The sequence below is a fragment of the Oryx dammah genome, unplaced genomic scaffold (assembly GCF_014754425.2).
Source record: "Oryx dammah isolate SB20612 unplaced genomic scaffold, SCBI_Odam_1.1 HiC_scaffold_22, whole genome shotgun sequence".
NCBI classification, from domain to species: domain Eukaryota; kingdom Metazoa; phylum Chordata; class Mammalia; order Artiodactyla; family Bovidae; genus Oryx; species Oryx dammah.
Window position 1 is genome coordinate 18,387,051 of NW_024070206.1, and position 26,244 is coordinate 18,413,294.

The 26,244-nt window shown below is 41.6% G+C and overlaps 1 protein-coding gene across 1 annotated transcript in view; it reads right to left on the minus strand.

The window, feature by feature from the left end:
* LDLRAD4 (low density lipoprotein receptor class A domain containing 4) overlaps window positions 1-26,244 on the minus strand; it is a 169,324-nt gene that overhangs the window by 83,469 nt on the left and 59,611 nt on the right.

A 26,244-nucleotide genomic window follows, 5' to 3' on the forward strand; every position in this document is an offset into this window, starting at 1 on the left:
CGAATACAGCCCTGACCTGGAAGAAATGGGAGCCCAATTCCCAGTTCCTTCCCTTGAACCAGAGGTAGTAGAGCAATCTGCAGGGCTGCCTGAGGGACTGGTCTCAGTGTCACCTAACTGAGAGCTCACACAGCAAAAGAGCAACACAGCTCAAAGCTAACATGAGGACAAGCCCAAGGAAACAGGAAGAACAGTAAAAGCTGCAGGGAAACTACAAGACCCAGATGCCTGTGGCAAGAGATTACAAAAGAGAGGAATACAACAGACTATGTGAGGCCCAGAGGAAAAATCAATGTGAGACTCTTAGAGAATTAAGAGCATGTATAAGCAGCCATGTATAAGGGGACATCAAAAGAGCACATACACACGGCCAGCAAGACACACATCCAGAAAAGGCCTAAGAAGACACTGTGTGTTAGTCGCCCAGTCATGTTCGACTCTTTGTGACCCCATGGGCTCCCCATGGAGCCCACCAGGCTCCTTTGTCTGTGGAATTCTCCAGGCAAGAATACTGGAGTGGACTGCCATTTCATTAAGCCCTCACAAATGGTTGACCCCACAACACATGAGGGTCTTCCCTAGGAAACAGCAACTCTGAAAAGAAAGGGAGAGTGACTATGTTTTTTCCAAATGCATCGTTTTCAACAACAACAACAAAAAGGCATACAAAAAAACAGGGCCTACAGTGATGTATGTCAATAATAACATAATAAAACTACAAGTAAACAACAAAAAACCCCAGGAAAATATGGCTCATTCAAGGAAAGAAAAAAAAATGGCAGACTTGCCAAAGAAAGAAAGGTATAAGACATACTATACAAAGAATTTAACATAAATTGTCTTAAATATGCTCAAACAGCTAAAGAAAAACACTAAAAAAAGACCTAAAGGTAATCCTCATAGCTCAGTTGGTAAAGAATCTGCCTGCGATGCAGGAGACCCCAGTTCAATTCCTGGGTCAGGAAGATCAGCTGGAGAAGGGATAGGCTACCCACTCCAATATTCTTGGGCTTCCCTTGTGGCTCAGCTGGTAAAGAATTTGCCTGCAATACAGGAAACCTGGGTTCGATCCCTGAGTTGGGAAGACCCCCTGGAGAAGGGAAAGGCTACCCACTCCAGTATTCTGGCCTGGAGAATTCCAGGTACTATACAGTCCTTGAGGTTGCAAAGAGTTGGACAGGACTGAGCAACTTTCACTCACAAAGGTAATCAGAAAAATTATACAATAACAAAATGAGAATATCAAACAGATAGATACTGTAAAATGGCAACTATAAAAAGACATTTTAAAAATAAATTCTAGAGCAGAAAAACACATTAACTGAAATGAAAAGCTCACTAAAGTGGCTTAACAGTAGACTCTAACAGGTAGAAAAATAAATCAGAGAACCTGATGATAGGTTATATGAAATTATGGAATCTGAGAAGAACTTATGGTGTACCATCAAATGGACCAATGTATACACATAGGAGTCCCAGAAGATGAAGAGATAAAGGACAGATACTATTTGAAGAAATAAAAGCCAAAAAATCCCCAAATCTGAGGAAAGACATAGATCTACAACTCCAAGTAGTTCGACAAATTACAAGCAGGATAAACACAGAGACCCACACCAAGACACATTATGATCAAACTATTGAAAGACAAAGAGAACTGTGAAAGTAGCAAGGGAAAAGCATCCTATCACATGCAAGATAGTCAATCAGTGTGTCAGTGAATTTGTCAACAGAAACCTAGAAGGCCAAAAGAGTACAAAGATAAATTGAAAATGCTGAAAGGGGAGAAAAAGTGTGAACTAAGAAACTGTATCAGGCAAAACAGCCTTGTTTTTAAGGGAGGGAAAATTAAGACATTCCTTGATAAACAGAGCTAAGGGAGTTTATTATCACTAGATCCACCATACAAGAAATGCTAAAAGGAGTACTTAAAGTAGAAATGAAAGAAAGGACACTAGACAACACAAAGCTGCTGAGAAACAGGAAGTCTTCCAGGAAAGGCAAATAGGCAAATACATGAACAAATATAAAAATCAGTAACACCCTAATTTTGGTTTTTAATTCCACTTTTAATATTTCTACAGGATTTAAAAGGGCCTCTGGTGGCTCAGACAATAGAGAATCTGTCTGCAACACAGGAGACCCAGGTTCTTAAAAAATAAACGGATAAAAAATACTTCTAATTCTATGTGAATGGACACAACATAAAAGGTGTGGTCCAGGAGCTAAGACTCCATGCTCTCTCTCAATGCAGGGGGCCCAGGTTCAATCTCTGGTGGGGAAACTAGATTCCACATGCCACAACTAAGACCCAGTGCAGCCAACTAGTTAATTAAATAAATAAATATAAAAAAATAAACACAACTAAGTGGGGAACAATAGTATTTATATGAAATTGATGTTAAATGAGTATCAATTTAAAATGAATCACTGTAACTGCAAGATATCTTCTATAATCTCCATACTGACAAAAAAATTCATAGAATATTTATACAAAGGGAAATAATGGACAAAAAGGCTATAAGACATACAGAAAACAAATTTAAAAAACAAAAATAGTCCTTCCTTACTGCAAATGGATTAAAATCCCCAGTAAAAAGACACAGATTAGCAGAGTTCAGAATGTAAAAAAAAAATAATAATAAAATCCAACTATATTCTTTCTGAAGGAGACTTACTTCAAATATAAGGACACACACAGGTTGCAAATGAAACTACAGAAAAAGATATTCCACACAAATACAAATGAAAAGAGAACAGAAGTGGCTATATCAGACAAAATAGACATTAAGTTAAAAACAATTACAAGAGACAAAGAACATTACATATGATAAAAGGGTTGATCAGCTAAGAAGATAAAACAATTATAAACATATATGGACCAGTCAAAGGTTAAAAATATTTATCTATATTGACAGAATTAAAGTATTAGCTCTATCAATAATAGAAGACTTCAATACCTCACTTTCAATAATGGCTACAAGGAAGTCAATAAGGAAATAGAGGATTTAAACAACCCTACATACCAACTGTACCCTAGCAAATACATTCAGAACAAACACACCACCCAATAACAGCAAAATACACATCTTTCCAAATGCACATGGAATATTCTTCAGGACAGAATATTTGTTGGGCCACAAAACAAGGCAATGAATTTTAAAAGATTGAAATCATGCAAGTTATTTTTCTGATCACAATGGGAAAACACTAGAAATCAATAGCAGAAGTGGAAAATTCACAAACCTAAGGAATCTAAATAGCATGCTATTAGACAACCAATGGGTCAAAGAAGAAATCATAGGGGAATTAGAAAACAACTTGAGACAAATGACAATAAAAAAGCAATATATCAAAACTTGTGAAATGCAGCAAAGCAGTGCTAAAAGAGAAATCTACAAACAAACATTAAAGTAGAGATAAATGAAACAGAGAATAGAAAAACAGGGGAAAAAAGTCAATGAAACTGGGTTCTTTGAAAAGATCAAGAAGATTGTCGAACCTTTAGCTAGACTACTCAAGAAAAAAAAGATTCAAAATAATAAACTAAAAAATGAAAGTGGAGACATTACTACCAATTTTAGTAAAATAAAGGATAAGTAAAGATAAGTAGGATAAAGGATAAATAAAGGATAAGTAAAGTAAAGTAAAAATAAGGATCATAAGAGTGTGTGTGTGCATGCTAAGTCCCTTCAGTCATGTTCAACTCTTTGCGACCCTATGGACTGTAGCCCACAGGCCCCTCTGTCCGTGAGGTTCTTCAGGCACGAATACTGGAGTGGGTTGCCACGTGCTCCTCCCGGGGATCCTCCCAACCCGGGACTGAACCAGGGTCTCCTATGTCTCCTGCAATGACAGGCAGGTTCTTTACCACTTAGCACCACCTATGAACAATTAAACGCCACATATTAGATACAAAGAAGAAATGCACAAACTTCTAGAAACATATAACCTACCAAGGCTGAATCACGGAAGAAATGAAGAATCTAAATAGATATTTAACCAGTAAGGCAACTGAATCAGCAATCCAAAAAAACTTCCATTAATAAAAGCCCCAAATTAGATGGCTACACTGGTGAGTTCTACCAAATAGTTAAAGAATTAATAAGCCTCTGCCAAATCCTTCTAAAATATTGAAGATGAGAGAATACTTTCTTAACTCATTCTGCAATACCAGAATTACTGATACCAAAACCAGATAAAGACACTATAAAGGGGGGAGGGGGAGGAAACTACAGACTAATATCCATTATGAACACTGATGTAAAAATCCTCAACAAAATACTAGCAAACACAAATTCAACAGCATATTTAAAAAACTGTACAACATGACAAAGTAGGATTATGCCCTGAATGTAACGATTATTCACATAATTGATTAAAAAAATCAATGTGATACAACAGATTAATGAAATGAAGGGGAAAAAAAAAACACATGATCATTTCAACTAAATGCAGGAAAAATAATTTAACAAAATCCAACACTCATCTATGATTAAAAAAAAAACAATCAATAAACCTAGAAACAAAAGGAAAATATCACATTATAAAGGCCATTTATGAAAAACAGATACTATCACATTCAATGATGAAAGAGTGCATCAAAATACACTATCAAACAAATGGAAAGGCAACCCACAGAACTGGCAAAAATACTGCAAATAACGTATCTGATAGAGATTTATACTAAGAACAAAATTCAACAGAATAAATTTTAAAATGTCTTATGGGCTCTATTCAAGAACTCATGAATTGGGAAATACCCCATCTAACAAGACAGAAAGGAGCTCAGACAAGCTACACAGCATGAAAGACATTTACAGGCAGAATGGGATGGACCAAGGAAGCTACAGCAGAGTGGATTGTCTGTGACACGGTCACCTTCCTTTAGGGGTGCAGGGGTCTATTGGTCAGATTACCTCAAGTCATTCCAAATCGACTAGACTCCACAGGTGGGAGAGGCTGAAACTGTAATAAAGTTAGGTATTAGGTCTTGGTTTGGTGATGTGAATTTAGCACAAGTGGCTCCACTTTCAGTTCCTCCACTTTAGCCCTGTTATTTTTTAACAATATTCAAAATATATATTTAAAAAGAACACCTACAACTCAAAAATTTAAAAAGCAAACAACCTGATTAAAATATGAACAAAGCACTTGAAGAGACATCTCTTCAAAGGAGAGAGCAAATAAGCACATAAAAAGATGTTCAATGTCACAAATCATTCAGAAAATGCAAATCAAAACCACGAGGAGACACTAATGCACCATCCATGGACTGGTTATCATCAAAAAGAAAACTGGTTATCATCAAAAAGAAAACAATGAAATAGAAAGTAACAAGTGTTAGCAAGGACATGTCGAAATAGGATGGTAAGAATAAATAATGGTATAGCTGCCTTGGAAAACAGATTTTTTTTCTTCAAAAAATTAAACAGAATTATCATATCCTCCAGCAATTTGACTTCGGGGTATAAGCAGTAACTTGAACAAATATATTTACAGCAATGCTCACAGCAGCATTATTCACAGTAACCAAAAGGTAGAAACAACTCAAGTGCCCCTCAAAGGATGAAGGGATAAACAAAACAGGATATACACACAACAGAGTATTATTCAGCCTTAAAAAAGAAGGAAATTCTAACATTTGGTACAACACAGATAAACCTTGAAGGCATTACACTAAGTAAAACAAACCAAACACACGGCAAATACTATGATTCTACTCAGATGAATAGTCAAATTCAAAAAACAGAAGCAGAATGGTGGTTGCCAAGAGATTAGTGGAGGAAGGAAGGAGGACTTAATGTTGAATGGAAACTGTGTCTCACGGGCAGAAGAAAAGTCTGCAGAGGGACAGTTGCACAACTCTGTGGATGTACGTAATGTAATGAAGTTATACAATCAAAATTAGTTAAAATGGTAAATTCTGTTATGTATATGTAATCACAATGTTAAAAATTAACAATTTAAAACACATTAAGGTTGAGTGGTCTTTATTTCATTTTTAAAAGTTTATTTTTAAAGTGTTTTCATAAACTTTTATTATCACCTTAGTAATAAAGAAAAAACCGTCTTGTTTCATTACTTTTCAAAAAAGAGTATCAGCATTACACTTTGGCACTCTATTCTAGCCATATATAGTTTTACTTGTGTTTTTAATGATAACTTTTTACCTTTACATATGAGGACACAAAACTTAAATAGATATATAAAAGGAAAACAGATTCAAAGAGATGGAATGTTCCCTATATAATGCCATTAATTTTTTAAAAGCCATCATTTTGATCAGTGAATGTTATTCTCAGTTGCAATAGAAAATAGTCCCTGAAACATGGAAAATAAAACTTCAAATGCCTCCCTCTTCCCTACGGATATACAGAGCTATGTCACAGCTATGCCACTGGTATTATAAATTAAGCACAAACAAAATTTTAAATTATCTTATGAACTCTTTAAAAAAATGTGTCTTCTCCCCCATCCAATCCCAAACACATATTCACAAAAATAATATTAATAATAATCCCTTAGACTCACCGTTGTCCTCTTCAGAGGAAATAGTCAATGGGATACATCATTTTGAAGCACCATCATTTTCCCTATCTACTCTCCACCCTGGGTCTCTCACAAATCTTCCCAGGTAAAACCAGAAAAACACACAAGTCAGAATTTATATACAAGACCTGTATGTATAAGCAACTAAATCTGACCCACAATGACCTTAACTGTTAGCAATCAAGCCTTTTTTTTTTTTTTTTTTACTAGAGTAATAACTACCAATAATCTCTGAAAACTAGACTGTTCCTCACAGAAATACTAAGATGGAGAACATGGCACAGTTCAGTTCAATTCTACTTTCACCAGAATCTTATCTTCACAGAGTAAACATATGTGTGAGAGTAACCTTTACACTCTCAGAAACATTCACAAACAAATCCACCAACACTGTATTCAAGAAGGGCACAGCAATGTTCAGGGCTGAGGAGGCTGTCAGAGTCAACAACAGCAGTTACTGGTTTTAGATCTGTTTCAGGAAACTCAACCACTCTAAACTTGTGAAAACAGATAAGAAAAGAAACTTGATTTTACCCACTTATCCCTCAGCTTCCCAGAAAATCTGACTAGAGGTCCCCTTTAACAAAACAAAAGGAGACCACATATTACATTAATGAGTCCAGTTCTAAAAAGGAAAAATCAAAAGAAAATTAAAAAATGAGAATAGAAACTACCTATAGTCTCCTTTTTGGGTCACGCAGAAGAAAGGAAAAAATGAAAGAAGACGGTGGGGGGCAGTAAGAAGCGAGGAAACTTGGAAGCTGTAAAAGATCACGAAGTTCCTAGTGGTCCATCAATGTTTCAGGACATCACTTGCTGCTTAAGATGTACCCACCTCTATGACAAATATCCAGTGAGACCAAGGTTCCTTTGATCATACAACTATGCTCTCCTGTGACTATATTCCTAGCCCTGGAGAAACACCATGGTATGTATAAGTAACAGAACATAAGCTTTTAAACTCGGTTTTGAATCCTCACTCTGCATTTTGCTGGCTGACAAGGATCAAGTTACTTAACCTATGGGAAACTACTTTCCTTATCCAGAATCAAATAAACAACAGAATGACTTCCTATCTCATCTGGATATCAAAAAGACAATGAAAACAACTTGTATGGAATTTCAAACTCCACTTTCAATGGAACTAGGAGACTTAAATCTATGTAATGAAAGGCTACACAGGGCACCCCATGTGACAAGGAAACTGATCCAGAATAGTCAGCATGCAGTAAAATCTAGTAAAATTGGACTTACTAAGTTTGGACTTTCAAAATAATAAACAACTCCTTGAGCTGGGCAAAAAGAAAGAAATCAAGTCACATATCAGAGGTAAAAGTATTAATCTGGCCTCGTATTTCTTCACGGTAATATGCAATACCATATATCAGTAGAATAAAACTTCAAAATTCTTACAATATTTAAGCAAAGTGTGAGTAAAGGATTTCATATCCAGTCTGGCATTCCTTCAAGTATAATGACCACAGACTAATAGTTCTGAACACACTGGAACTCAGAAACTATGGTTCTCTTGAATCCAAAAGACAACTGGAGAACCAAAGCCAAAAGAACTGGCAACTGAATACATTTCACTGTAGAACTAAGATTACAACAAATATAAAGATGAAAGTGATAAGCCAAATGTAAATTTTATCGTGTGATAATGTAAAAATGATACAACTGACAAAAATGACTATGCAGGAGAGTGGAAAAAGATGGCAGGGGACAGGGTAATGCCACTGCCTAGTGGCTGAGAATCAAAAGATATCAATTGTACCAAAAAAGGTACAATTTAGAGCATCAAAAAAACAATTAAATTTTTTAAAGACCCCATAATAAGAGACTTATAATTTTTTAACAGAAAACATAAAACAGCATGACAGAACTTAGGCCAAACATATGAGCATAAATAAACATGTCACATAATGAAAAAGGCTTAAAGAAAACATAAAAACATATAACGGAACAGATTTAGACAAAATATATCTATCAAATCAATAATGAACTTAAATACAAAGTTAAGTAAACTTAATTCACCAATTTAAAATATTTTCAGATGAGGCCATGAAGCAAAATTCAACTCATTCTCACCATACTAGGAATAGAGGGGAACTTCCTCAATTTAATACAGAACATCTACAGGAAATCTGCAGCTAACATCATACTTAATGGTGATAAACTGCCTTTCCTGCTAACATCAGGAGCAAGGCAAGGGTGTCTTGTCTCAATGCTCCCTTCCAAAACTGTACTGGAAGTTCTAGCTAATTTAGCAAGACCCAAAAAGAGGGGGCCAGGGAAGGTAAACAGACTGGGACAGAATAAAACTGTCTTTGCAAAGGACATTGTCTATGTAGAAAATTTTAAGAAAGATGAAAAAACTCTTGAAACAGCGATTATAGCAAGGTGGCAGGAATAAGGTTAATATAAAAAAAGTCAGTCACTTTCCCAGTACCAGCAATAAGCAAGTAGAATTTGAAATTAAAAACAGTATTATCTAGATTAGCAATATCATTTTCAATATCTTTAGAGTACATCAAGGCTGTATATTGTCACCTTGCTTATTTAACTTATATGCAGAGTACATCATAAGAAAAGCTGGGCTGGATGAAGCACAAGCTGGAATCAAGATTGCCGAGAGAAATACCAATCACCTCAGATGAGCAGATGACACCACCCTTATGGAAGAAAGCAAACAGGAACTAAAGAGCCTCTTGATGAAGGTAAAAGAGGAGAGTGAAAAAGCTGGCTTAAAACTCAACATTCGGAAAACTGAGATCATGGCATTCAATCCCATCACTTCACGGCAAACAGATGGGGAAACAATGGAAACAGTGAGAGACTTGATTTTCTTGGGCTCCAAAATCTCTGCAAATGGTGACTGCAGCCATGAAATTAAAAGATGCTTACTCCTTGGAAGAAAAGCTATGACCAACCTAGACAGCATGTTAAAAAGCAGAGACATTACTTTGCTGACAAAGTAATGGTCCATCTAGTCAAAGCTGCGGTTTTTCCAGAAGTCATGTATGGATGTGAGAGTTGGACCATAAAGAAAGCTGAGCACCGAAGAATTGATGCTTTTGAACTGTGGTGTTAGAGAAGACTCTTGAGAGTCCCTTGGACTGCAAGGAGATCCAACAAATCCATCCAAAGGGAAATCAACTCTGAATATTCACTGGAAGCACTAATGCTGAAGCTTAAGTTCCAACGCATAAGCCACCTGATGGGAAGAACTGATTCACTGGAAAAGACCCTGATGCTAGGAAGATTGAAGACAGGAGAGAAGTTCATTTTCTTGGAAAAACTCAATATTGTCAAGATGTCAGTTCTTTCCAACTCAATTTATGGATTCAATTAAATCTTAATGTCTCAGGGAACTCAAATAGGGCTCTGTATCAAACCTAGAGGGGTGGGATGGGGAAGGGGATGGAAGGGAGGTTCAAGAGGGAGGGGACATATGGACACCTATGGATGATTCAGGTTGATGTTTGACAGAAAACAACAAAATTCTGCAAAGCAATTATCCTTCAATTAAAAAATAAATAAAATGTTTTTAAAAACCCAAAGTGCAGAAGTAAAAGTTCCTAACCCACACAGTACTAAAGGAGAACAACAAAGAGAATTAGACATTACCTGACTTCAAGATTTATTATAAAGCTATAGTATTCAAGACAGTATGATACTGATGGAAGAACAGACAGATAAACAGGACAGAATAAAGAGCCCAGACAGACCCACAAAAATACAGTTAACTGATCTTTGACAACAGAGCAAATGCAATACAATAAAGGGGGGAAAAATACTCTTTTCAACAAATGGTGCTGGAACAACTAAACATCAATACTGTATGATTCTAATTTTATGACTTTCTGGAAAAGACAAAACTATGGCAACAGTGAAAGAGAGTGGTTACCAAGGGTTAGGGGAGGAATGAATGAACAGGCAGAGCACAGAGCATTTTTAGGGAAGTAAAATTATTCTGTGAGGTACTATAATGGTGGATATATTTATCAAAACCCATAGAATGCAAAAAAACCAACAGTGGACCACAATGTAAACTAAGGACTTTAGTTAAGAATTACGGGTCACTGACAGGAAAACCCCAAACAGCATAAGAAGTAACTCTGATTCTGAACAATGTGGACAACACTGTTCTGAGTCAAAACAAAAATATTTCAAGACTTGGCTAGTGGTCCAATAGCTAGGACTCTGCACTTTTACTGCTGAGGGCGTGAGTTCAATCCTTGGTCAGGGAACTAAGATCCTGCAAACGACACAGCACAGCCTAATTATGGCCTGTGAACTAGCCATAAACAGGTTGTTTTGGTCTTATTTTCTTCTTCATCCCTTCTTTCATTTGGGAATATAAGTCAAGAATTCTTTTATTTGAAAAGCATCATTAAAAACAATTCAACAATTCAACATAGTGATCCTAATGTCTCCTGATCTGAGCATCAAACCAATCAGTTTTAGTACAGAAGGCAACCATGTCTTGAAATACACATATTTAGAGATCATTTCATTCAGAGCTTCAAATATTTCAGTCACTTGGGTGCCCTTTTTTTCTGTTTCTAACAATAGTTACAGACAAACTGTACTAGTTACTATCAATCTGATTGCTTTGGGGCTGAAAATAATATTATGTAAAAGGAGAGTTCTTGGTCCCAGAGCTAGAGGTGCCCTAACTGGTTTCAGGATTAAGCCCTGTGTGAATTACTGCCCCAGTAAGCACAGATGCAACCATGAAGGCTGAACATCTTTCAAAAGCAACTGCATCTGCTCTGAGAAGGACATCAAGCAGAGGACTTCTGATGCTGAGCTCCTGAAGAAGTACAGCTTTGAGCCCACACAGGAAGGAAAGGTCTTCCAGCCAAACCCCAAGAGCTTCCTGTGCCAGAAGCAGAGAAGCAGTTACCTTTGGGTTTGCGCATGAAGTGATGATTTCTCAGAAAAAGCCTCACCAACCACTAAACCCAGGGAGGGCAGGGTACGAATGGGGAGACATTTCCCTCATTTAGTTTCTGTTAAAGATCTTGACTGCAGTACCCAAAAAAAAAAAAAAAGATGTTTATTTGTACATAAATAGAACTCTAGTATACCAATCAAATTAAAAGCAAACCTAAAAAGAGATAACAATGAAACAAAATAACCTAGTAATAACTTTTAGGAAGAAACATTTAAACTATTAACAAGTGTCTCAAATGAATAATGCACTTGGCTTCTCTGCAAGGAGAGCATTCAATTCTTGCTGCCATCAGCCTCTAAAACTCCAGCTCCCTCAATTCACCAGACATCCAGAGGCGTAGCCACAAAGTACCACCAGATCAAAGCAAGAAAACTCAGTACTCCCCCTCCTCTCAGAAGCCGCAGGGCCCTGGGCAGGCCATTCTACCTCCACACACCTGATTCTTGCCAGTGAACTGGGACTAACACCACCTCCTGTGGCTACTTCACAGGACTATTGTTCACTATGAGGATCAATTCATGCTTTTATAAATGTTAAGCCCACACCAAAAAAAGTGGTACTACAGAGAGGAAGTGAAGTGAAAGTCACTCAGTCATGTTCGACTCTTTGCAACCCCATGGACTATACAGTCCATGGAATTCTCCAGGTCAGAATACTGGAGTAGGTAGCTGTTTCCTTCTCCAGGTGGCCTTCCCAACCCAGGGATCGAACCCTGGTCTCCCGCATTGCAGGCGGATTCTTTACCAGCTGAGCCACCACAGAAGCCCGAGAGAAACAGCAGTAAATTAATCAATACATGTAAAGTATTAAACCAACACAAAGGACTTTATGAAGAATAGGAGCATTTCTAAAAATTCAGTGAATGACCTCACATACTAACCAGCTGGATGCGTTACAGATGCAATGGAACCTGAGTTCACCAACCATTCCTGCTAGCACTGATTTCTCCCTTTTAGCTCTGGGCTTTCCTCATTTAAACCCTGAGTCATTTCTGCAATAGTCAAGTCCTCCTCCACTTCCAAGCCAAGATGAGTGAATACTAGGGCCAGAGCAGGGCCAAGCTAGGGAATCAATGAAGTTGTCAATTTGCAAATGAATTGATGTGCCTGCAGCCATCCTATCTCCAAGCAAAGTGAGCTTCACAGAAGACAGTAGGAACTGCCCCAGGAGATGTAACTGCAGGAGAGCTATGACCCAGCCAGTAGCCAGAACCAGGAAAAACAAGATTCCGAGGCCCCTCAGAAAAAAAAGGGGACAACTGAGTCAAGAGAAAAGAGGAGACCGCTATCCTTGATGGGAAGGAAACATGATTTGGTCTAAAGCAAGAGGGCTTTTCTAACCTGGTGCATATGCACTGCACACATTCACCCACAAGCCCAAGGAACACAACTCCATCAACAGCTCCAGCATCCTCCGTGGGTCTGCGGCCTTTGTGGCACCACACCAACACACTGGTTTGTAACTGTTGCAACACCTAATACCATATTAAAAGTTGCATGAAGCTTCTCATTGTCACCCAGGCCTATTTAACAGACAGATGAAGGAAAAACAAGAACTTTTAGTCTTATTGATGGGTACTTATTCTCATTTTTGAGGACACACACCATGAATCAAAGCTCCATGCCTGAAAATGCAGATGGCCACAAGCAGAAGAGAGTGTACCCCTCACTCACAATCTGCATCTTAGTCTGACACACAAAGGTTCCCTCTGGGTGCACAGAAATCCCTTGCAGTAAGGTGCATATACTCAAAGGTACTCATTGTATAACATGAACAAGGTGACCCTATTACAAGATGAGCGATTTGTTTGTATTGACTTCCCTGGTGGCTCAGATGGTAAAGCATCTTGCTTACAATGCGGGACACCTGTGTTCGATCCCTGGGTCGGGAAGATCCTCTGGAGAAGGAAATGGCACCCCACTCCAGTACTCTTGCCTGGAAAATCCCATGGACAGAGGAGCATGGTGGGCTACAGTCCACGGGGTCACAAAGAGTCAGACACGACTAAGCGACTTCACTTTCACTTACATCTGCAATCACCTTTAAAAATGGAATCACAGTATATCATTATTTTACCAGGCCCTGTGAATTGAGGTTTGGGTAAAATAAAACACTTTCCTATTTCTCCAAAGACCATAATTCAAATTTAACAAGAAAGGTTCATGACAGACAACGCACTAAGACATGTCCTACTTCACCTGCCAACACAATGGCACTGGTTGGTCAGCTACAGGCTGAAGAGATTCAGTCAGAGCTAAGAGCCTCCTCTGAATTCTGACTCCAGTAGAGGTCTTTCTGATCACCAAAGTGTGCTCAGCAGTTATCACTGTTCTTATCACTTTGAGAACATCACTGTCTATTCATCTATGAACTGTTCCTGAGGACACTCTCCTTAAGGCTTTGACAGTGTTTACTTTCTATAATTCAGTACACACAACTGCTGCCCTGACACTTACGGTACCCAAGTCACCATTTATGTGGTAGGTGAATCAATACCCCCCACTTAAAAGATGTATGTACCAAGATAATTCCAAAGGAAAATGAACATTACCCATTGAGAGGGTCAAAATGCAGGAGGTCTGGAAGATGAAAGCCACTGGATTATTTGAAGGCCCAGATGGCTGAAGGCCAAGCTGGCTGGACAAACAGCAAAACACCAACTGAACATCATTCAGAACCTCCTGACAGCCATATCATTAAAGCTACATCAATCCCAAATTAAGTTTAACCACCAGCTCCAGATATGCCTAGTTCTGAAGTTGCTCAAAAAGTGAAAGAGACGGAATTCCAAGGAAAGATGTGGGGGAGTGGTGAGACACAAGACAATGGTGAGAATCATTTAATGCATTTCCTGGTCCACACTCACAGGTGGAACAAGATGGGGACGAACGAAAACTGAATACGAATCCAAGTCCATTCTGTCTAGGACAGAAAGCTTCCAGCAAGAGAAATATCTCAGAGCTTGGGGGCTCCAGGGTCCACAGCCGCCCCCAAGAGCCTCCTTGCCACTCCAGATTCTGGCTACCCACCTCTGAAGCCTCAGGAATGGGTTCAGTGAATTTACTCTTGGGGGCGGGGGGTGGCAGCTACCTACTTACATCCCTTAAGCAGGTCTCTTCTTCCCCACAGATTCTATGGCACACATGCCCATGGTTCACTGCTCCAATCACCATGCCTTCTGCTAGTGAACCCAATGTACTACATATGCTAGCACACACCGCTGGCTGCAAAGCCTGCCTTACACATAAAAAAAGGGGGGAGTTCCGAGGGACCTGGGGAGTCAGCAATCTGGTGTTCTGAAGGCTTGTTGACTCATTATTATCTCTTACGGCCTGATGGAAATACACAAAGAAAAGTCAGTGGAGCATGCTTTCTCAAGCCAGTGACCCAAGACGCCATGAAGCACACCTAAGAAAGGGATCAGCTCTGCGGGTCACACAGAGCCAATCTGTGCCCGACCTGGCAGAGGTCTGCTGACTGGATGCACAGTCACAGGCTTCTGACGGGAAGTCAAACAGCTGGTTTCACGGTCATCCCCGTAACATGCAGCCAACATGCCTGAGCTACAGCCCAAGCACTTCTGAGGTGCACTGAGCCTACGGGACTACTAGAGAACTCTAGCTGATGACACCTTCCCAACAAATGTGTGACTTTTCATGTTAATTTTTAAAAAGCAGGTAAGTCATTTTTATTTCTCATACACACATGCATATTATTCTAAGGTTAACAGCCATATCACCAAACTGTTAAACTTTTAAAGTAAATTATTTGGCATGGTATAACTATAAAAACAACTACTTAAAACTCTTGCAAAAACACAACTCACAGCCCCTTGCTACCTCTAATACATAGAACATTTCACTGGCTCGGTTGAAACAGTCTCCTTTAAAATGTCCCTTTAGATAAATCACTTGGCAATGGAGAAATCCCAAGCCATTGGAAAATGCAACAAAACCACCATAAATCATACCAAGCCTTTTTCCCTCCAGCCCCACCTCTCAAACTCATCACCAAGAAGACGAGAAGGAATTGCTTCTTCACCTGAAAACAGATGTCTAAACACTGACTTTGGGCTGAATCTCTTCTGGCCACATTACTAAGGGATAGATGGAGATCAATGGAAAGACACTTTTTGTTGCATTTAGTTATTAATAAAACAATGATTTCTCCTGCTTTCTGATTTCTACGATATAAAAACTGGGGGGAAAAAAACTCTCCTGAACCAACATACTGAAATATGGAGGAAGGAGAAGAGCAGGCCACCCCAGCACGCAGCTGGGTTGAGAACACGTGCAGACTGGCATGAAACTGTCACAAACTGTCACTGTCCTCAACATCCTTGTGGTTTACAAGAGGAAACATTTCAAAGAAAACAACTGTGAACAATTAAAAAGCACCACATCAATAGGTGCAAAATGTTCCTGTTCAAATGAAATGTACACAGGAGTGCCAAGGAGACTAACTTCATGCTCCCCAACGGGAAGGAAGACAGTCCTTTAAACAGCTATTTACCTCAGGGAAATCAGTGTCACTCAGCTATGCAAACACCCCGAACTTGCACTCTTGACACAGGAGAAAAACAGCTCAAGGTCAAGTCTGAGTGGTCCTGGCAGCCCACCGCCATCCCCTTTTCACTGCTCAGCTGAGGCCTGGGGAAATCAGCATGCTGTCTGCTAGCCAACTCTTTGTGGCAAAGTCAGAATCAGGAATAACTGACTCCAGCATCTGCTGCCAGGCTAGCAGAGCATCCTAACCCCAACAGGCTGGCCAGACCTCACTCACTGACTCACATGGGCCTCTGTGCAAATAAGGACACAAAAAGTTTTGCAAGCTTGTCCTTCCAAAGACCAGAGGTAGTGTGAAATGAACCAAATAACAGATCTCTTCCAGTAGCCCCAAAATTCTATGAAGCACGTGGCCCTCTCTAGCCCTTGGTCCTCAAAACTCCTTCCATATGTAGATCAAGTCCCACAGCTGAATGCAAAGCAGACCACCTCCCTCCTATTCTTGACCAAGTTAGTAAAAAGATCACAAAGAACTAAAAACACACAAACAGAACTTTATGTTATATTATTACCATGTTTTTCAAGCTCCAGGCTTAAATAGTCCAAAACATGTCTTTTAAGACACACACAATGCAAAGGAGGCTTAAGAGTTTTGCTGGTGGTTTTATGATTATGATTATTTTGTCATTCGTATAAACATAAGAGGAAAATTAGCCAGTGTTATTTTAACCTTGAAATCGCTTTCTTAACGATGCTGTCCTACAGTTCCTCTAGGTACACAGCTATTCCTATGGACTTTTATCTTCAGGTCAGCCAGGGCAGCCTGAATGACGCCCTCTGGGCAGGCCTGGAGCACTTCCTTCACCACCAGGTTAACCCACCACCTTCCCTAAGAGGGTGACAAGGAAACCAGAGGCACTGCCAAGTTGTCACTGCGCCAACACGGTCAGCTTTTGATCTCCAGAAAGGTGATTTTGAAATCCTCCCTGAGAAAACTGTAATTACCAATTGAAAGCAGCATTCCATTCAGTATGGTTTGCATTTTTGAGGCTGACACTGGAGTCAAAGTTGCCTCTGCTGGCCAGAGCAAGGGGTGCCCCTATAACCAGGAAGAGCAACAAGGCCTGATGGACAACGGATGGCTCTGCCACCACCACCACTCTGCACAGTGCTGCCACCAGGACACACAGGCACCTCTCCCACGAAGGATACTCTGCAGACCAAGTTATCACCCACCGCCCCACGCTGACAAGACTGGAGTGGGCCCCTGGGCAGCCCCTTGTCAGGGGGGACAGAATCTTATCTGTGTCTGAATCCCACCCGTCACAGGTCCTGGCATAAAGGAGGCACCTCATAAACTGACTCAACAGTAAACTGAACAGATGAAAGACTCTGAAATGTAAATAGAAAAGGTCATGTGGACCCCTGTCTTACCCCAATAATGTAGTCCTAGCTTTTCATCTGTCCTCATCTTTACAACAGCCCTCCAGTGGGCAGTGCTCTCCACATTTTGTGGAGCAGGGACCCAGGTTTAGTGAGTTAAATAAATTATCTAAGGCCTCAGTAATGCTACTGGTAGAGCCCAAATGTGAATTTATGTATCTCTAGTTCCAAAACCTTTCCAACATACCAAATCATCTTCTTAATAAAAGTTTGCCTATCTAAAGCTTCCGAAGTAAATCGAAAGAATAAGCAAAAGTAAATATGCTAATTTCAGAATTAAAAAATATTTCTCATACTGTCCACTATAAATAATACAAACCAAAAAACGTCAAAACACAAAACTAAATGGATTCAAACAGTGACTGAAGCCCCAAAACTCTGGCCCCGTGAGGAAGAGCTCAGGTCCAGGTGAATGAAGAGGAGACATCCGGTGGGTGAGGAGGAAAAGCACACAGCCCTCCCCCCAAGGAAGGGTTTACCGCTGTTCCATGCTATGCCAGGGCCTCTCTGAAGGAACTGTGTCTTCTACTTCTATATTTTTTCTGACCAGATCTATCACCGCACTGTACATATCGTAAAGCTTCAAAAACAGCTGGATTAGAATTAGCAAGTAAATAAACAAATAGTGAACTCTGTAAGCAAACTGAGTAAAGTAAAAACAAGAAAGAACTGAGGTGCTCCCTGGTAACAGAAAGCATTATGCTCCTCTGGGGTTATTGGGAGCAAACACAGTCCTGTGCCTCCCTCTGCCCTGCCTGCAAGCCCAAGCAGACATGCCAGCAACTCCTCTTGGTTCTGACAGGAAAGAAATAGGTAAGGCCCGCAACGCAAACCACAAGGCCAGGCATCCTGCCCATTCATCCGGTGACGAGTGCTGACGCCTCATTTGGTGATCCTGTCGTCCCTCCAAAGATTGTCTGAAGTTTGGTGATGGGATGCTTTGAAGTAGGTGTACCCTTGGAGTGAAGGCCACAACAAAGGGCAATGCTACTGCTGCTGCTGCTGCTAAGTCGCTTCAGTCGTGTCCGACTCTGTGCGACCCCATAGATAGCAGCCCTCCAGGCTCCCCCGTCCTTGGGATTCTCCAGGCAAGAACACTGGAGTGGGTTGCCACTGGGCAATGATCCCCCCGAATTCACTCCTGGGTGTCCTCATAAATCTCAAGTATAAACTATTTTTTTTAAACTTGATGTGTGGCAGTTGGTTTGGCAGAGGTGGGTCACATGGGAATTGTACATCTCACCAGAAGGTCCAAGGACAGCTCTGTGAGCATTTGTAGAGTAGTTCAAAGCATGGGCACTCATCCAAGAACAGCCTCCACAGGTCAGCCTTTCCTTCCAACAGTGTCTGTGAGGCAGGAATTCTGCCTGTAACCCACAGCCAGGCTTCTGGAAGTGCTCTGGCAAAGCTCTCAGCACCCTCCTGAGTTCCAAACCCGACAAGACTCATCGGGTCCCCACCGTGTGCCCTCTCAGAAAGTATGTCATGCGCTAACCCCACTGCCTGGCCCTCCGTGGCCTGTCTCCCTCTGACCATCCACAGCTCTGACACCCTCACCAGCACCTCTTCTTCCACTGGAGAAATGCTACCTGGAGGGCGGGAAGAAGGGAGCGTGAGGAGGAGGAAGCAGGAGAAGATGGACCGTGGGTTCACTCGCTACACCCCGATAACTGCACCACACATTCAACCATGTACAGATTTCCTTTTGACTGTCCTATGGTAGAATTCAGGGCCCAACACTGAGAAACAACCTTCAGTTGCTTTATCACTGTATCTGCTTAAATGATATCCACTTAAAACAGCCGCAGACTAACAGACAACTACAAGAGCCTCACTACAACTGATGCGACAGCGCCCAGGACAGGCCGGCAGGAAGCCAGGAGAATAGGCTGAGTCCTCAACAGATCATTCTTCAGAAAGGCAGGCACCAGACCAACCGGTGTTTATCAGTCTTAAGATATAATCATCTCAAAGTCCACTTCCACATCACTCCCTGACTCCCTCAGACCAGACCTACTCTCATCCCATCTTCCAAGTCCCAGAAAATCCTTACTCCACAAAGACGGATCCCACATAAGACTGTATAACTGGTCAAGGTCTAAACAGTTTTCTGACTGACCCTATAGCTAAGGAAAAAAGCGAAGCGAAAGATGAGGAAGATAGGAAAAGATATACCCAAATGAACACAGGGTTCCAGAGAATCACAAGGAGAGATAAGAAGGCCTTCCCAAAAAGAACAGTGCAAAGAAACAGAGGAAAACAATAGAGTGGGAAAGACTATAGATCTCTTCAAGAAAATTGAAGATATCGAGGGAACATTTCATGCAAGGATGGACACAATAAAGAACAGAAGTGGTAAGGACCTAACAGAAGCAGAAGAGATTAAGAAAATATGTCAAGAATACACAGAACTAAATAAAAAAAGGTTTTAACAACCCAGATAACAACCACAGTGTAGTCACTCAATGAGAGCCAGACATCCCAGAGTATGAAGTCAAGTGGGCCTTGTGAGGCATTACTATAAACAAGGCTAGCAGAGGTGACAGAATTCCAGCTGAGCTATTTCAAATCCTAAAAGATGATGCTGTTAAAGTGCTGCACTCAATATGCCAGCAAATTTGGAAAACTCAGCAGTGGCCACAGGACTGGAAAAGGTCAGTTTTCATTCCAATCCCCAAGAAGGGCAGTGTCAAAAAATGTTCAAACTATAGTACAATTGGCCTCATTTCACATGCTTGCAAGGTTATGCTCAAAATCCTTCAAGCTAGGCTTCAGTAGTATGTAAACTGAGAACTTCTAGATGTACAAGTTGGGTTTAGAAAAGGCAGAGAAACTAGATATCAAAACTGCCAATATTTGTTGAATCATGGAGAAAGCAAGGGAATTCCAGAAAAATATCTACTTCTGATTCACTGCCCAAGCTAAAGCTTTCGACTGTGTGTTGGTCGCTCAGTCATGTCTGACTTCGTAATCCCATGGACTGTATGTATCCTGCCAAGGATTCTTCAGGCAAGAATACTGGAGTGGGTTGCCATTTCCTTCTCCAGGTGATCTTCCCAACCCAGAGATCAAACCCGGTATCATGTACTGCAGGCAGATTCTTTACCATCTGAGCCACCAAGGAAGCCCTTGGATCATAACAAATTGTGGAAAATTCTTAAAGAGATGGGAGTACCAGACCAGCTTACCTGTCTCCTGAGAAACCTGTACATGGGAAAAGAAGCAACAGTTAGAATTGGACCCTAAACAACGGACTGGTTCAAAATTAGGAAAGGAGTACGTCAAGGCTATATACTCTCACCCTGCTTGTTTAACTTCTATGCAGAGTATATCATGTGAAGTGCCGGGCTGAATTACTCACAGGCTGGAATCAAGATTGCAGGGAGAAACACCAAATACCTCAAATATGCAGAGTAGACCACTAATGACAGAAAGTAAAGAGGAACTAAAGAGCCTCTTGATGGAGGTGAAACAGCAGAGTGAAAAAGCTCGCTTAAAACTCAACATTCAAAAATTAAGCATCCGGTCCCATCACTTCAGGGCAAACAGATGGGGAAAAAATGGAAACAGAGACAGACTTTATTTCCTTGGGCTCCAAAATCACTGAGAACAATGATGGCAGCCAGAAAATTAAAAGACGCTTGCTCCTCGGAAGAAAAGCTGTGACAAACCTAGACAATGTATTAAAAAGCAGAGATATCACTTTGCCAACAAAGGTCCATATAGTCAAAGTCATAGTTTTTTCAGCACTCATGTATGGATGAGAGAGTTGGACCATAAACAAGTCTGAGTGCTGAAGAACTGATGCTTTTGAATTGTGCTGCTCTTGAGAGTCCCTTGGACTGCAAAGAGATCCAACCAGTCAATCCTAAAGGAAATCAGTCCTGAATATTCATTGGAAGGACTGTTGCTGAAGCTGAAGCTGCAATACTTTGGCCACCTGATGAGAAGAGCTGACTCACTGGAAAAGACCCCGATGCTAGGAAAGATTGAGGGCAGAAGGAGAAGGGGATGACAGAGGATGAGATGGTTAGACGGCATCACCCACTCAATGGACATGAGTTTGAGCAAACTCCAGGAGATAGTGGAGGACATAGGAGCCTGGCATGCTACAGTCCATGGGGTCACAAAGAGTCAGACACAACTTAGCAACTGAACAATAACAACAACATCATCAAAGTAAGAGTGCTGAGAGCCTGCTGGAGATGGGGTGCTATGTCCTATGGGCCTTATCCCCACAAACCAGCTTCCAAGTCCTCAGTAAACTCACACAGAGAAAAATAACATTATAAGTAATAAATACAAAAGACTTGGCACATCTAAAAATTAAGGGCAAGAAAATTGAAACTAGAATGCACAGATGATAATCTATTAGGAATTGGATTATCATGGACAAGGCAGCCCCTCCCAGCATTCTGAGGCCCTGCAGCCACATTCAGAGCCCGCTTCCCAGCAGAGCTCGGTGTCTGCCCATTGATACAGCCCGTGCACACCAGGGCGCATGGCAGAGAAAAGCCAGTCACTTGGAGGCCTCCAGGTCAGTACACCAACAAGCTTAACCCACCAGACTGAGAGCATATCTGCTCCAGGTGGCAACTATAGTATCTTTCCAATTATGGGAGCCGGAAAAATGCAGTAAGGATCTATTATATTAAATAAAGTGAAGCAGAGAGGACAAAAGCAAAGTATACAGGAAACAAAAGGCAAATACAACTCGAATAACCTGTGTTATTTGGGGAAAACTAATAGAATCTCTAAAACCAGTTAATTCTAAACAATAGAGTGGTTCTACAGCCATGGTGTCAATTCCTTCCAAACAAGAACACAAAATCCAGAAGCCACAAAAGAAAAGACTGATAATATAACCACATAGACATCAAAAACTTCAGCCTGGTAAAAATCAAAGTTTAAAGACAAATGACAAAAATGTGGAAACAGTAGGCGTAAGTTTTATCACAAAATCTACTTCTCAAACATATAAAATGCTCCTAGAAATTCAAGAGAGAAAAAAAAGTGCAACAGTCTACATACACAGAGGGCACTAAAACTCATATGAAAGATACACAATCTCACTCATAACAATAGAAATATAAATTAAAACTACATTTAGATACCATTTTCCACCTACCAGGTTGGTAAGCTCCGAAACTGCGTGGTGACACGGTCTATTCCTGAGGATGTGGCAAACAGGCCCCCTCACCTATGGCTGGTGCCACCCCCACGGAGGGCGACAGGCAGTGTCAGCCAAAACCACAAATGCACGTGCTCTTTGACTTGACAACTCCAGTTCTTGGAACTTATCCTGAAGGCACACTTTGCACGCAATTCAATACAATGAAATTAAGCCACATGTTCATCAATAGAGAAATGATTCAATAAATGACAGAGCATCTATTAAATGGGACATGAGACAACTGTAAAGAGGAGAGGAGGGGAGAGAAGGAAGTTTTTTGTGTGCTCGTGTGAAGGATCTCCAAACCATGTCAAATATAAAAAGCGGTTCAGGAAAATGGGGGTGACACCTTCTAGATACACAGAGGTGGTGGTGGTTAACACATTTTCAAGTCCTTCATGAGTGAATGAAATGATTCTAGAAAGACACACAAGAAACTAATGACCGTGATTTTAAGACGGGACAGGCACAGAGTGGACAGGGTAGGCTTTTGAGTCACTACTTTTTGACACATCATTTTATTTTTGAACCATGTGATGATACTGTCTTAATAATAATAGTTTAATAGTTTTTAAACTCTGTATCAGCTGCAGCTTAGACGACCCTGTCTCCCACATCATTTACACCCCTCATCTTCAGGGGACCCTTAATATCCCCTCACAGTACTTGGTTTGCCAGTCCTCTACCCTCAAGTCTGTTTCCATGACAAGAAGTTTCAGAAAACAGAAATTATTCTTGAATATCATCCTTTGAAACTAAGAAGGAATACCTTTTCCTAAGTGTGCACCCGGCAAACCTGAAAGGGCTGAACCCTCTTGGGTTAATAGAGAAGCTGGCTGACCTCCTTATACCAAGGGACTCTGGGAGACGCCCACTTCCCAACCCCTCCCCATCACTCTCCCCAGCGCTCCAGCCCACAGCCTGCACTGTGCCAGTCTTCTGGAACATCTCAGACCAGTTGCCTTCAATAACCAAGACTGGGGCTGTGCACGGAAACCTGGAAGCTGCCCACAGCCCTGGTGGGAGAACCTCTGCATTGGGGTCCACAATGACCATTTTGATACAGGTGCCTACATTTCCACTCCCATAGTACAGAACTGCACCCAAACCCTTTCAAGTGTTCACCTTCACCTAAAAACCCAGAAACAACTCTCATTGCTGACAACATGTCCAGGCCATAGTTTCTGGCCTCTGTACAATCTAAGTTAGCTCTTCTTACCACCGTATCTTACAGAACTAGGACCATTTTAATTCTTTTACTATTAGAGTCTAGCGCCCATATAACTAAACCCTTTTATCAAGAGATGCACAGAACAATACATGTGCATTGTATATGCGGAGAATAATCTGCAACAAGTTCAATGATGAACCCTCTTAAATCTGCCCCCAATTACCTGTTCTCCTCCTGGAAAATCAGGTAGCATCAAACCATCCTGAAGCAGTTGTTTCTAGCGCTTTTCTTGCAAAGTCAACACCACCCCAGCAAGCCGTCACTTCCCTCCACAGGGCTGCTGGAAATGAGTCCCCAGATTTGGCAAACTACAGCTCCAGAAAACCATTAATCTCGCGATGCCATTCTGGAGATCGCCACAAAATCATATTTCCAAACGAAATAAACCCAGTCTCCCAAACTGGGCTGCTTTGGAACAAGGAAACAAACAGCCGGAGACGGCAATGAATTACAAATGGCATGCTAATTACCAGTTACTTCCAGAAATAGCTGAAGACTGCAGGATTTTTGCTGTTGTTGTTAAAATAACTACAGCCTTTATTCTAGGGCTGGGCAAAAGCATCTGATTTATTCAAATGCTTCAGCTTCTCAACATAATCACATTTATATGTTCTTATCTGAAACGGGTGGAGACAAACCTTGGGATCTGGGGGCATGGATCCCCAGAGACAGAGGTGAGGATCACCAAGCCCACTGCCAGTGTGGCTGTCGGAGGGGGACCCTCCCACTTGCCCTCTAGTGGATAAAGGAGAGGCCAGGGAGGCCAAGTCTCCACACAGCATCTCAGCACCTTCACCATTTACTCCACGGCAGGTGGATAAGCAGCAACTGTGCCTGGCAAGTTTTAGAGTTTCGACTCCTCCCTTCAAGAAACTTACAATCTGTTGAAAACAGGAGAAAGGGCACGAGTACAACAGAAACGTGGTCATTCTGTCCACCACCCTTTGGTTCACTAAGGACAAAACACACACCTCCTCAACACGAGTTCAGCTCCAGGGATACACACCTCACCACAGACCCCCGTTTGTGCTGTGGATGCAGAGCCTACCAGGTTTAACTGTGGAATTTGGGGCCTGAGCCCTGTGTAGAGATTAACCCACCAACCCCTACCCATGCCCCAAAACTTCTGCCACCTCATTACCCCTCTAAATACGTCCCATCCTCCCACCCCTGCTCTCAAATTCCAGAATGTTCCAGAAGGAAGTCTCCTTCAAGGTCACCTGGTCTAGCAAAAGCTCCTCCAGGCTTAGCGGAGTCGAATGGAGACGGTTCTTGGGTCAAACACGTTTAGGGAGATTCTGGGTTAAACAACACTACTGTTTTCTCTGCTGCCAAACTTCTCAGAACCTCTAGTATGCTAAAGGTACATTAAGAATCTCCAAGAAGGGGTGTTGACAGGCAACACTTACAAATCTGATGGACTAGAAATCTTTTCTCCTGACCCCTCCTGAGACCAGACTCCTCTGAGCGCCACACTCTAGGCTCTGCCACCTTCTCTACTGTCTGGCTGAGTACCCACTCCAGTCAGGCACACACTGGCTGCTGAGGACGCAAAAATGGAGAAGATACAGAGGCCTCCAGGTGCTTGCTGCGAGACTCTGGGGAGTGAGCTGCTCAAAGCCATGCAGCTAATTACTGTATGGTCTCCGAGCTCCAACTAGCGGCCAGCTCCCAGTTCACCACACCCGTGCACACCCAGCTCTGACTGGAAGAGGTGTTCAGCTGTGGTGTGATCAGATGGAGTTCTCCAGAGAGACTCAGCAGCAGCCAAGATCCCCCATTAAAACAGGACACACGGCATCTGCTTCACTTATTTGAACAATCCTGCTTAGCGTTACTATAACAAGAGAATCCTAGGGTACAGCGGTCGATAACATAAAGATTAAATAAATCATGATACCAAATTCAAACCTGCTATCACTTGAGCTTTCACCTCATGGCCAGTTCTCAAATATGTGCACCAAAAATAAGCAGACATGGTTGCAGGCACCTTCACTGGGACAGGTCTGGAGGGAGCTGACCACAGTAGGCAGCAGCCCCCCAGGACAGGGCCTGGCACTGCATCACGGCTCTGTCTCTAGACGGTGCTAGTGGCTGACTCCAGAGACACGTCCTCAGGACAAAAAGCCACTGGAGCAGAGCTGCCCCTCTGGCTCCCAGGTCCCCACCAAAACCACAAGCCCCACCTCGAGAAGCTGGGCAGGCAAGGAAGGGTGCCAGCATGGCAAGAGAAGCACCAGTTTGCCTTCTACACCCCAAAAAGCCTCACCCGGAAGAAGGCACCTGCTGGCTCTCCTGAGACAAGCCAGGGCCTGAAGCCAGGGCTTGGGAGGGCAGAATTCCCCCGGAGCAGCCAGACAGGCTGCCACCAGCTGTTCCTGTT